Genomic DNA, 11599 nt, shown 5'->3' on the forward strand with positions numbered 1-11599 from the left:
CTTAACTGTAGCTTCAATGTTTTGAAACATGATGCATGCCTGCCTTGTGGTCCGATGGTGTACTTTCAAGTAGATCTTTGAAGGTCGTAAAAACCACAATGAACATCACTGGTTATTTTTTTGATGTCCGTGGAAGCTAGTCCTTTTAAATATTCTCAGAATGGAAGTTGTCATGGTAACTTATTGGTATCCTGTTGGCAAGAAGTGGTTCCTCTGAATGTGCTCAGTTGTCAGCTGCTTGTGTACGCAGGCTTCTTCTCTCTAAAAAATCATCACCATCAGTGACGAGGATTACTACAGCTGTGTTTACTCTCATTTGTCTATGCATTTTTTTGTTCTTGAAGGATACAATTTATATTTTTGAAGCATACCTAGACCACGAATCTCTATGTAGTGACTTCCTCGGACGACTTCCTCATCGGAGAGGAGTCTTATGGAGATTGAATGTGACGATAGAAGTTTTGTTCAAAAATACTCGAGCTGTCCTTAAACCTGTAGCCACAACCGTCTCTTACAGCAGTCACATCAGATTAAAGTACATCTCTAGTCTTTGTTCTTTCTCTCATTTGAGTTTTTTTTCCTTGTCCGTCTCTAAATGGATTCTTCCATGTTCTTGAACTTAATGCTTCCAAAACGTGAACCAATAAAAAAAATGAGTTTAAGGCGACCAGTGGTGTGGAGTGGTGGTGTTTAAGGAAGACCTTAATCTGAAAACTCCACCAATCATAACAGATTGGGTTGATCTTCATACAGATTGCGTACAAGGTGCAGGACTACAGCATGTGTGATTAGTGTTATGACAGGGATGGTTCGGATGAGGTCATATCTTATTCCTGCTGCTGAACTCCTATACCAAGAGCATTTTGTAGCCCACGCATTGATTCAGGGTCCTGATAATATACTGTAGTCAGGACTGCTCAAATCTTGTGCACTCAAAGAGGCTGATTGCATTCAAGTTGAGTTGCTGCAGGTGCTTTAAATAAATGAAGTGAAATAACTAATACTTTGAATAATAAAGATGAGGCAGATCATTTTTGCTAGTGTGTTTTTCTATAAATAATGCCAAGTGAAATAAACATATAAAGATTTTAATAATACAGGAATAATCTCTCTTGTTTGGCTTGTAGGAATGACAAATTGCTTATGGGACCATTTTCTTAAACCACTGCACCACTATGCGCTTTTTATAAGTGCTACCTCAGGAATGAGAATATAATATGGCAAGCACCGTTCAGTATGCACAGAAAATGCTGCTAATTGCACAGTGTGGTCTAATTCACCATAAGGGAGTGTCATATTCTTCTCTTATAAGTAACATCTGTGTGCAGTCCTGACTGCCGTCTTTAGATGCAGCAGAGACTGAGCGTATACGAGGTGGGGAAAAAATAGCACAGCCGGTGTTGAATTTGACGCATCGCCCTCAAACTGTTCTATGTGCTTTCAGGCAGTGATACGTCTGGCAGACCACCATAAAGATTTAGATAAATATTTGATCTTTTGTTTTTATTAAGAGACGGGTAATTGTGTGCTAAGAGCATGCATGCCCAGACGTGCAACCAGCTTCCATCTAGCAGAGGGAGAGGGAACAGTACAGGCGGTTATGATAACGCGCCCTCGGCACGCGGGGTTACGTAACGCTGGGTGTCTGAACAGCAAAATGACGGAGCGACCGGTCCGGGCGTGTTGATGCAAGGGACGGTGCGGCTCCGGTTGCTGGTTTATGGGGTTTAAAGGAAGGCGATTTCTGATCGTGTAAACCGAATGAGCTTTGCTGGAGGTAATGTGGAGAAGGAGCACAGCTGAAGAGTTGGGCACGTGTGTTGAAGGACAGCCAAGGCTAATCAATCTGATGCACTCCTAGTGACCCATTAAATTAACTGATTAAAACCTCCCTCCTCTCTGTCCCCTAATGAGGAGGCGGTTCTCTTGTACTCTGAAATAAAAGTCACCGTGTTTAAAAGCATGAAATAGACTTCAAAGAGAGAATTGTGAAAAGGGTTTTCACTTCAGCAGACGACACGCACGTTTCCTGTAAATGTAACATCTGCTGAACTTTTACACCTTCACAGATGCTCCGAAGACCTACGGATACGAAGCATCCAGTCAGGTTAAGATTCCTATTGCTACTTACAGGCCTATTACTATTTCTACCTCTGTTCTTAAATTGGTTATCTTCTGTAAAATGTAACTGAGAAAAGTGTAAAAGAGACCACACTTTACATCCAACACTGTCAACTTTGTGCTGTATAACTGCAGCCTAGAACAATTAGCCAAGCCTTTGTGGACTTCTTTTTAAGCTGTAGCATTGACCTCTGTTTTCATGCATGACTCCTTTTATTATATAACGTGGTGAAAAAGGAAGCATGCAGCCATCTGTTCAGCAGAAGTCTCGATAATAATAACGACGATAATCCTGGTAATCCTGCATGAAAACAACAGAACGTGCGTTCTCATCAGTTCTGTTATACGCGGGCACTTAATTCAAAGTCGTGTGTTTGAAACACCCGATTCGAGTTCACACCGCACTCCTGCCCTTCGTCGTCATTGTAGAATCTGAGCTGTGTGCTGATGCTCAAACGGATGTGCTCTGTTGGGAATTTAAAGAGCTCAAATGTACTTGCAGTTGATGATCCCAGTGGTACTGTGGCACACAATAGGTAAATACTGGTAAAAGAGAAGCACTGTAAAATTAAAGCACGTAAGTGAGTGTAAACACGTAGCAATACTGCCACTGGTCAAACACTGCTGACATTTATACTTTTGTATTTGCAGTTGCAGGTAGGATATTTTTCCTCCGATGAGTTAAGCAGACCTGTCTTGGTTTGTGTGTCCAATTCCTGTACGCCTCTTCACTGTCCTCTGCTATAGAGCTCACGATTGATATTGATGGTGCATATGTGGGAGGGCAGGTACTGTTTCTCCATTCACTCTCTGAAACGATCTTCTGTAAAGCTCGTCATTGAGGTGCAACACACACATGGACGTAGTTTTGATTTCATAAGTGGGGGGGACACAACCTGGGGTGGCGAACTGTTGAGCGGGGGGGGGGGGGGGGTGGTTGAATGAAAATTGTTGAGCGCTGTGAACAAAAATTGTTGAGCGGGGGGGGGGGGGGGGGAGCTCGGAGCTGCATGATCCTAGTGCTAGATTTGTCGCTATTTGGATATTGTTTTTTTAACCGTTAAAAAGTGGGGGGGACATGACTTCGTCGCTACTTAAATATTTGGTTTTAACTGTAAAAACTGGGGGGGACCAAAACCGGCTTTTGAAAAAGTGGGGGGGACATGTCCCCCCCGTCCCCCCCCAAAACTACGTCCGTGAACACACAACCGATTCGTCCGGGACGCTCGCGGATGTGCTCCGGCCTTCGGGAGGGTCACGGGGCGGGCACGCAGCTGCTCACGCGCGCTCCGCTCCACGCTCGTTCGGTCCGGCGGAGTTTGCGCTTGGTGCTGGTCAGCGTGAGGGAGGGGGTGTCTGCGTTGTGTTACCTGTCACTTATTTCAGAGAAAACAATAAAGGAAGAAACAGGCCGGGCTGATAAGGAGCTTTACTGAGAACCGGACTCTGTGGCTGAGGAGGAAACGTGTGAGCTACAAGTGAGGAGCTGATTCATTAGGGCACATGGCACAATAAATACAAGTGTTGTACACCGAGAGGATCATGTGTTCCTGCTTATGCAGAGTTGTTATGCCTCCAGCGTAAAGGTGGAAATCAGTCGTTTCACTGGCTTAACCTACTTTCTAAAGCTGGGATTTAAGTGATGAGTTGAATATGGTGCGTTTGCGCAAGAAACTCAAACTGAGCCGGACTCCTGCCCTCCAGGATAGGAGGTGAACACACCGAGTGCTGTTTAACATACCAGTACGGTTTAACGTATTTAACGTCTGCCATGCCCAATAAGGTCTCAGTTACAGGCCTCAAAATCCCAACTAACATGAACAATACTGCAACATTTAAACTCATTCTGTGCCAGGTCACTCTTTATTTTACACCAGTTTCTCACATTTAGGACAGATTAAAAGCAACACTGTTGAATAACAATCGGTGGGTTTGGTGTAGTAATGATGGGAAAGGCCTTTGTGAAGGCCGCTAATTGTCTCTGTTTCAGCGGGAGGAGTGTCCGCTCTTCCTTTGATTATGAAACGCGCTTTCAGCCGACGGAGTGCAGGTGCACGCGGCGGGACGCGTCTCGTTACGCCACGCGCAGCCCTGCAGCAGACGGGAGCGCGCACGTGTCCATCACCGTGAGTAGTGATGGCATCATGGCACAAACCTCCTGCCCCTAACCCCCTGTGCACTGAACTCCCACCGTCTGCCGCTCTCGCCATTAGGGTGCGGCGTGCTCTGCAGATCCACCGCGAGAGCCTGCAGGGATCTCACGTGTGATCAAATATCCGACGCAGGCATGGCTTCTGTTACCACGTCCCACCGGATGATCAAAGCCTTTATGTGTCTCGGTAGGGCGTGGATGATTTAAATGTCTGATTTAAATAATGTTCTACTGAACTTCTTGCTTTATTCTCACGGGAACATTCATTTATCCACATCTGTCTTGACATTAGTCGGGCGCAATATCGTCTCGTTTGGCCGCTGTGGCCGGGCCCGTTACCGCGCACACGGTGTCGTAACGATGTGCTGTGATGGCGCTGCAGGTCGGCGTGTGTCGTCGCTGCTCAGGCCTGTGAATCCTGCAGACGACGCCTGCTGCTTTATTATTCCGAGCTTTGTCTCTGGGAAAAGAGCTCTGGGTGATGCAGCGCTGTAGAAATGCATGAACGAGGCACCAGATAGAAACGCGATTGCTTCCATTCTGAAGTGAAGCATGTTGACGGGCAGACTATCACTTACAGCCTTCGACGTTTGGAGCAGGATTTATAACTGTGGTGTGATCCGGACTCATGTGTGGCTGTACATAACTGGAGTTCTATGCCATCTATCACCATGACAGACTGAAGCCTTAAAACTTCAGGCATTTTCTATTTGCATAGAAATATACTTGCCCAGATATAAACACACTCTAATGTTACCAACGCACACAGAGCCCTTTCATTTAGCATTTTAGCGCTTTATATTGTTTAACTAATTTTATTTTTGCAAAGCCCACAAAAAAAAAACTCTTAATACTGCATTAGCTCCACATCAAATAAATATCTGTCGGTGTGCTGTAGGGCTTCAACTCTCTAGTTTGTCTTCTGGAAAGAACATCCAGGAAGCTCCGTTTACCTCGGGAGAAACTCCAGTGTGATAAAAGTCCTCCCCTGGGAAAAGGATGCACAGTAGTCAGTTGGCATAGCAGTGAATAATGAAAGTGACTAAACTCGGAAGTTCAAAAACATATTCATTATCCTCCCCACAAGGAGCGGTGAAGGTTACAATAGTGCACCGGGACGCAGTGAAAGGACATGCAAGGGTTGGACGACAACGTGGGATAGTGCAACTCGGAAGTTTGTGTGTGCACTCTTATCTTTCTTTCTCTAAAACAAAATGAACTCAAGGACAATACGGAGGCCTGTCTGAAGAGGAGCTCGGGACATGAAATAAAGCCTCTTGTGTCACATGTGCTTGTCTCTTTTATTGGGAAGAATGCGAGATGCTGTCGTTTGCATTGTGGTGGGCGATACTCACGATCCCTGTATCGTGATTCGCTGCCGCGGTCTCGCATGCAAATTTGCACGCAGGTGAACGGGCAGACGCACGCGCACACGCCGGCGCGCGAGAGGAGCCAACGCGGAAATGCGGCGCCCGTGAAAGCGAGGCGGGCCGTCGCGTGACTCGGCAGTCCAGACCGGGCTTGGCGGAACATCCATCACGGCCCCGGGCACCTGGCGCTCAGGAACCCGCTGTTCTTATGACTCCCAGCCGATGATCGCTCGCTGCTCGGAGCCAGAGGTCGTCAGAATTAAATCTGACAGCTTCCACTGTCAATAGCTCCCTGCACTACTTCAGTGTTGGCCGTGTCCTTTGAGGTGCAGGGCGGAGCCGGGGAAAAATAAAGCCTTTGAAGTCCTGTTTGCCTTTTCTGTCTTTTTCTCCTGTACTAAGTGATGTATGATGATTTATGTATTGATGTACGTGCTGGGGCTTGGAGAATAATTGGATGAGGATGGATGATGTGGGCAAACACACAGTGCCCTTTGGTGGGTAAACATTGTTGTGTGTGTGTATGTGTTTGTGTTTTCATAGCCTTCTATTATGGGTCAGAGGGCCAAACATTTGCCAAACCCAGATGGACAAATCCACACGATCAATCAATTAAATCAACGTTTGCATTGGGCAGAAGAACCTGTCTACTAGTTCTGTGCTTTTTAGAGCTGATGTATAGCAGACACGACAACACAAGGACAAAGACCTTGAGGTTTGTTCTCCTTCTTCTCTCCATCTCTTCTGGTCTTGGTAAGTATGCTGTAAGCATCCCTCAGCATCAGTGAATACAGTACATACTAAATGTAGAGTCTGATACGAGTCTGATTATATCTTCTTTGGAATGGAGGTCTTCATTTGAACACTAAATTATTTACTGGAATTTTATAAAGATGTAAATATTGGTAGGAAACTAAAGTCTCAGTCATATAATACACGGAAGGGAAAAATAAGGGCCAATTTGTATAAAAAATAATTTGAATAAAACTTAGGAACCTTTCTGGTCCTATTACCAGACCCCCTCTGGAGGTAACATCCATATACAATCCATATAATGTTATACTATGTACCTCCACTGGTATGTTTTCTTACACTGTTCTCATCCATACACACTGAGAGTAAAATTAGAGATCAGCTGTCCTCACATTATCTTATCCTGAGACAAACTCCTAAAATACCAGAATGGTGGGCAGAGGAATGACACAGACATCTTGAGTGGGATCCCAGTGCCACCGTAATGCTGGAGTGAGCAGAGGGAACGGTGACGTCTTGAAGAGAGCAGACTATTTAAAGACTCTCATGTGTTATGCCGTTTTGGGTGAGGGACACTCACTGTTTCCTGTGGACTAGGAAACGGCATAAGAATAGTGACAACATCAAGAGGGACTTAATTGCTATTTTAAAATGCTATAAACCCTGACATTACACCCCTTACCGAATGTTAATCTGAAGACCAGCCACCGCAGCCGGACTCGTGCAGCATCCGTGCGTTAGAAACGAGGAGACAGGAGCCCCGCTAGGTCTGCCTGGATGTACATGGGGATGGAGATGGATAATGATGATATATATACGAGTGCTTCCCTGCTCCACTTCAGTGTAATCGAATGACTCTCGGTATACTAGAAGCAGGGAAATATTCGTTCACCTTGTGCTGTGCTGACAGCCTCATATGAATTACCCGTGCAGCTTACAGTGCTGACACAGCAGGTGCACCGCAGCTAGGAGTCGAATACAAGGCTGCTGGAAAAGATATGTGCTGCTGCTGGAAAGAGGATCAATAATTAAAAGGTCATGCAGAGTGGCTGAACCACAGATGGAGAGCAGTAGTGAGACTCGTTTGCCTCTGTGTGCGCGCATGTGCATGTGTTTGTGTGTGTGTGTGTTTGCATGTTTGTGTGTGCGTGTTTGACTAAGCTTTCGATTCTCTGAATGGTGTGTCATAGCACCGTGCCCAGATGAGCTCCTGCTATTGGACAGCCTGGCCTCACATGGAACGCAATGTTCAACACAGCTTGAGTGTTTACCAGAAGAAAAAAAAAGTGCAGTAGAATAAATGTAGCAGGTTGTCATTATTATGTCTCCGAAAAGGCTTTTACTCCCACACTCGTACGTTTTACATCTCACTCTCTCGTGCTGGCTCGATATCTCATCTGTTGTGTCTGTTTTCAGGCGCCATAGCCATCTCAGCATCACACACTGTCACCTTTCCAGCCTGACTGTAGTGCCTCCATAAGAGTCAGGATCGGTGGGGGACCCTGGCAGAAATCACTGCTGAATTCAGCTGTCAATCAAACACAGACAAGCCCGCCTCTCTCCTCACTGACCTGGTTTTAATGAGAGATCCTGCAGCAGCTTAGAGTCTCAGTAGTGTCAGCCTGCCAGCCCTCGGCTCCCACACTCCCCTCTCATCCACCGGCAGCGGTAGGTGGGGGGGTCCGGCCCCCCCTCAACCTCGCCCACGCCCCATGTGACTGGCTTTTGGGGTAATGAAGCAACCGATCCCCCTTTTCCTGTGCCTGGTTAGCAGATCTCCCTCGCAGCCCGAGTAAATGCTGCACCAGACCCTCCACATCTGTTTCTTCGCCTTGTCCGCGTCCCCCGGTCTCCTCTTCGCCCTGCTGTGCCCTCAGCTGACCGACACGCACTGGTGATTTTATTGTGGTTGCCTTCGTCAGTTGGTGGGGAAGAGTGTGAGGGTATGTACCACACTACCATTGTCCACCGCTTTGCTTATTGGACTCACTGCAGGAGTAGCAATGACCCTTTCAATAGGGCAGCAAAGGGCTCTAACCCGTAAAGTAACCTAACCTAAAGGGCCATATGGGGCAGAGAGGGAAGAGCGTCTCAGGGGAGCACGGCTTGCAGGGGGGCGGTGGGCCAGTGTGTGGGCCAGTGTGTGGGGCAGTGTGTGTGGGCAGTGGCAACACAGTCCTCTTCCCATGATCCACAGAGGACATATGATATGAGCTCCAGAAAAAGGCGTGAACTCGAGAGTCCGGCGCAGGCTTTTATGGAGGTCAAGGGTCAATGTCTTTAAAATGCAACTGGCAAAGTTTCTCCATCAGCAGACAGCTCTCGGGAGAGCATGTGGAGAAGAACCCAGGCAGGACGAGGCCTGTGAGATCTGCTCCAGCACACAGAAAGCTTGGACTGATTTCACCACTTAAGTCTTTCATCCTATTCTGCTAAACTGGCATTTAAGATCACACCCACCACAAAATGCTTAATAATAAGATAAAAAGCCAGATAATACTACTAATAAAACACAATCTCTTCACTTCCTTGTAAACACCAGAAGGATCCACAAGCCCAAGATTTTATCAAAAAACAAGACAATGGTTTGCAGAGATTTACAGAATAGATACGTTTACATTTACAATTAGGTAATTTAGCAGACACTCTTATCCAGAGCGATAGCATAGATAGATAGTAGCATAGATAGGTCAGAATTCAAGATACCCTTGAACCAGACTACTACTAAACTACAGGAATCAATGACATTACCTAGTACAATTAAACAGGCTCACCTAAGCCCAAATAACCATAGACAGATAAACATACAATTTAAGAACGAGGACAACAAGTACATTTAAATACTCAACAAACAGGTGAGTCTTCATCTACATTTGAAGACAGCAAGAGACTCTGTAGTCCACGCAGTAAGTGGAAGATCTCGGAGCCAGGACAGAGAATAGTCTTGAGTTTTGTCTTCCGTGAGACTTTAGGATACGTATTATTTATAAATAGATGCCAGACATAATTCAAGATGGGGTTAAGGCAGTATTTAGTAAACATGCCAAACCTCAAGACATTTTGAATATGCCTAAATAGTTAATATGTTGGTGAAAAAATATTTGAAAAATATTATTTCTTTAGAAAATAAAATATAACACAAAACGTTTTTCAAAATAAATTGTTCATTGTATTTTGCACAGCACAGGCTTTTAGTTGAACATATTAATTTTCTGCTTAATATGTTCCAGGCAGCATCTACTGGGGACGTAGTTTCACTCTTCAGCTCTGTTGCACTCAATCAAAGAGCCTCTGTAGACCCTGCTGTGGAGATGAAGACCGTAGTGGACGGTGCGGGACGGTGCGGGACGTGTCAGGATTCTGACAGCCTCCTGTATCTATTTGGGAGGTTGTAGCAGCCTGACAGAAGGCACTTATCCCCAGTCATACCTTCCTAAAGGTACAGAGTAAAAATTGATCTAGCGATATTCAAGCCTGAGATCTTAGTACAAAGGCAGTGGAGAGATACACTTAGTGTTCTATAGCAATACAAACTCAATATTCTCTCATTAGTGAGATTTAATGAATTGAATAAATGTTTATGTAGAAAAATCTGTTTCTGTTTTGTTTTTTTTTTCTCCAGAAAGTGGGTGGAGTTCCTCCGAAAGTGAAGAACTGGAGGCTCTGAAAGAAAGCGCAGGTTTAATGAGAGTGACCTTGAGCAGCACTCGGCTTCTCTGCTTTGTAAGAGTGAGTCATAAGGTAGAGCCTTTGAAGCTCTGCTCATGAATATGCATGAGGCAGACTGCAGGCAGAGCTGTTCTGAAGTGCTGCTGCCACACACATCAACATTCCATTTTGATTTATCATCACCACCATCACAGATAACACGAAATATGAAGAGTTTAACACTGGAACACCAAATACTGATGTTTGACAAGATTGTAAACGAAGAAAAGATAAGCCCTGCATTGAACGGAGGTTTTCTTATTTTTTTCAAAAATGACTTTGCTTTGAGGTTTGATAAATGTCAAACGCTGCTGAGTGAACTGAAGGTATACACACTCATTTTAAAGAGTGAGCCTTTATTGTTTTAACGTTACACTTTGGTGACACTCTCTCTACTCTTGTTAGAAATGACGCATGCAAGCTGAATAACAAGACACAACAGACATCACTGACATTTAGGTAAATCCAAGTCCAATACAAGGGGAGTGTTTCGTGACCTTGTGTTACATGCTGGTGGAAGCAATTTCTTTAGTGACTGTTTTCCATGTCCTGTCTAAAGTAATGCCAAGCAAAATAGAAAGATGTAAAATGGTTCATAACTGTATGATCATGTCAATGCAAAGGCGAACTGTGGTGCTATATTTACATTAATTCCTTGTCGGCTTTCTTGCTAACTATCTCCTTTACGTCCTTTCACTCTTACTCACTCTCTCTCTCTCTCTCTGGAGCCCTCTGGTTTTACCCTGCACACACACACACACACACACACACACACACACACACGAACCAAAATAACCTGACTATTTTGAAGTCTGTTGCTGTAAGCCAGGGAGAAAAAATAAAACCCTGCATGATGGAAGGTGAGGCTCGGTGGAATTAGAGGAGTAGAAGAGAAGCTTTGGTGAGTTTTGCTTTGCTTCTAAGAACATGACAAACCCAATCCTTCAGCCCCTAACAGACACAAAGGGAGACTTCAAGTTCTCCCACACGCACTCAAATGTTTAAAGGTGGGTAATCTCAAGAGCAGGAATATCTCTTTGACGTCTGTTGTTTTGGTATGCCTGGTGAAGTCTCCTTTACCCTTCAATCTGAGGGGCTGAGGTGCTAAACGGGACTCACTGTAAAACTGAGAAGATACAGGACTGTGAAGGACAGCAGAGACCTTTACCCTAAAACAAAATACTAAAGATGTCTGCTTCAGCCAATAGCCAGCCTAGGAGTGGAACCAAACTCCATTCACACCTAGGGAGAACATTATGTCTGTATCTTCTTAAGGAGTTAAGAGGACAGACACACTCTGGAAACACCTCTATTCAAAAACTGCTGTCCTCTCAAACATTGGCTTTTCCGTCTTGAACATCCACAATGACCTCACTATTCCACAGAGTAACAGACCACTGGGACTGGGGGGGGGGGGGGGGGGTCTTCCACTTTTCTAACCCAGTTTGTGTATAGCCAGAGAGGAACAAATGCTCTTTGTGTTGCATTCCAGGCA

General features: G+C 45.2%; 1 long non-coding RNA gene across 1 annotated transcript; it reads left to right on the forward strand.

Moving 5' to 3' along the window:
* The first annotated feature begins 1975 nt into the window (after positions 1–1975).
* On the forward strand, positions 1976–11481 carry LOC143525024 (uncharacterized). The gene is made up of 4 exons (XR_013133548.1): positions 1976–2107; positions 6187–6358; positions 9627–9835; positions 10019–11481. It is a non-coding gene; the product is annotated as an uncharacterized LOC143525024 (long non-coding RNA).
* Positions 11482–11599: the final 118 nt, after the last annotated feature.

Source organism: Brachyhypopomus gauderio, chromosome 10, assembly GCF_052324685.1.
Source record: "Brachyhypopomus gauderio isolate BG-103 chromosome 10, BGAUD_0.2, whole genome shotgun sequence".
NCBI lineage: Eukaryota > Metazoa > Chordata > Actinopteri > Gymnotiformes > Hypopomidae > Brachyhypopomus > Brachyhypopomus gauderio.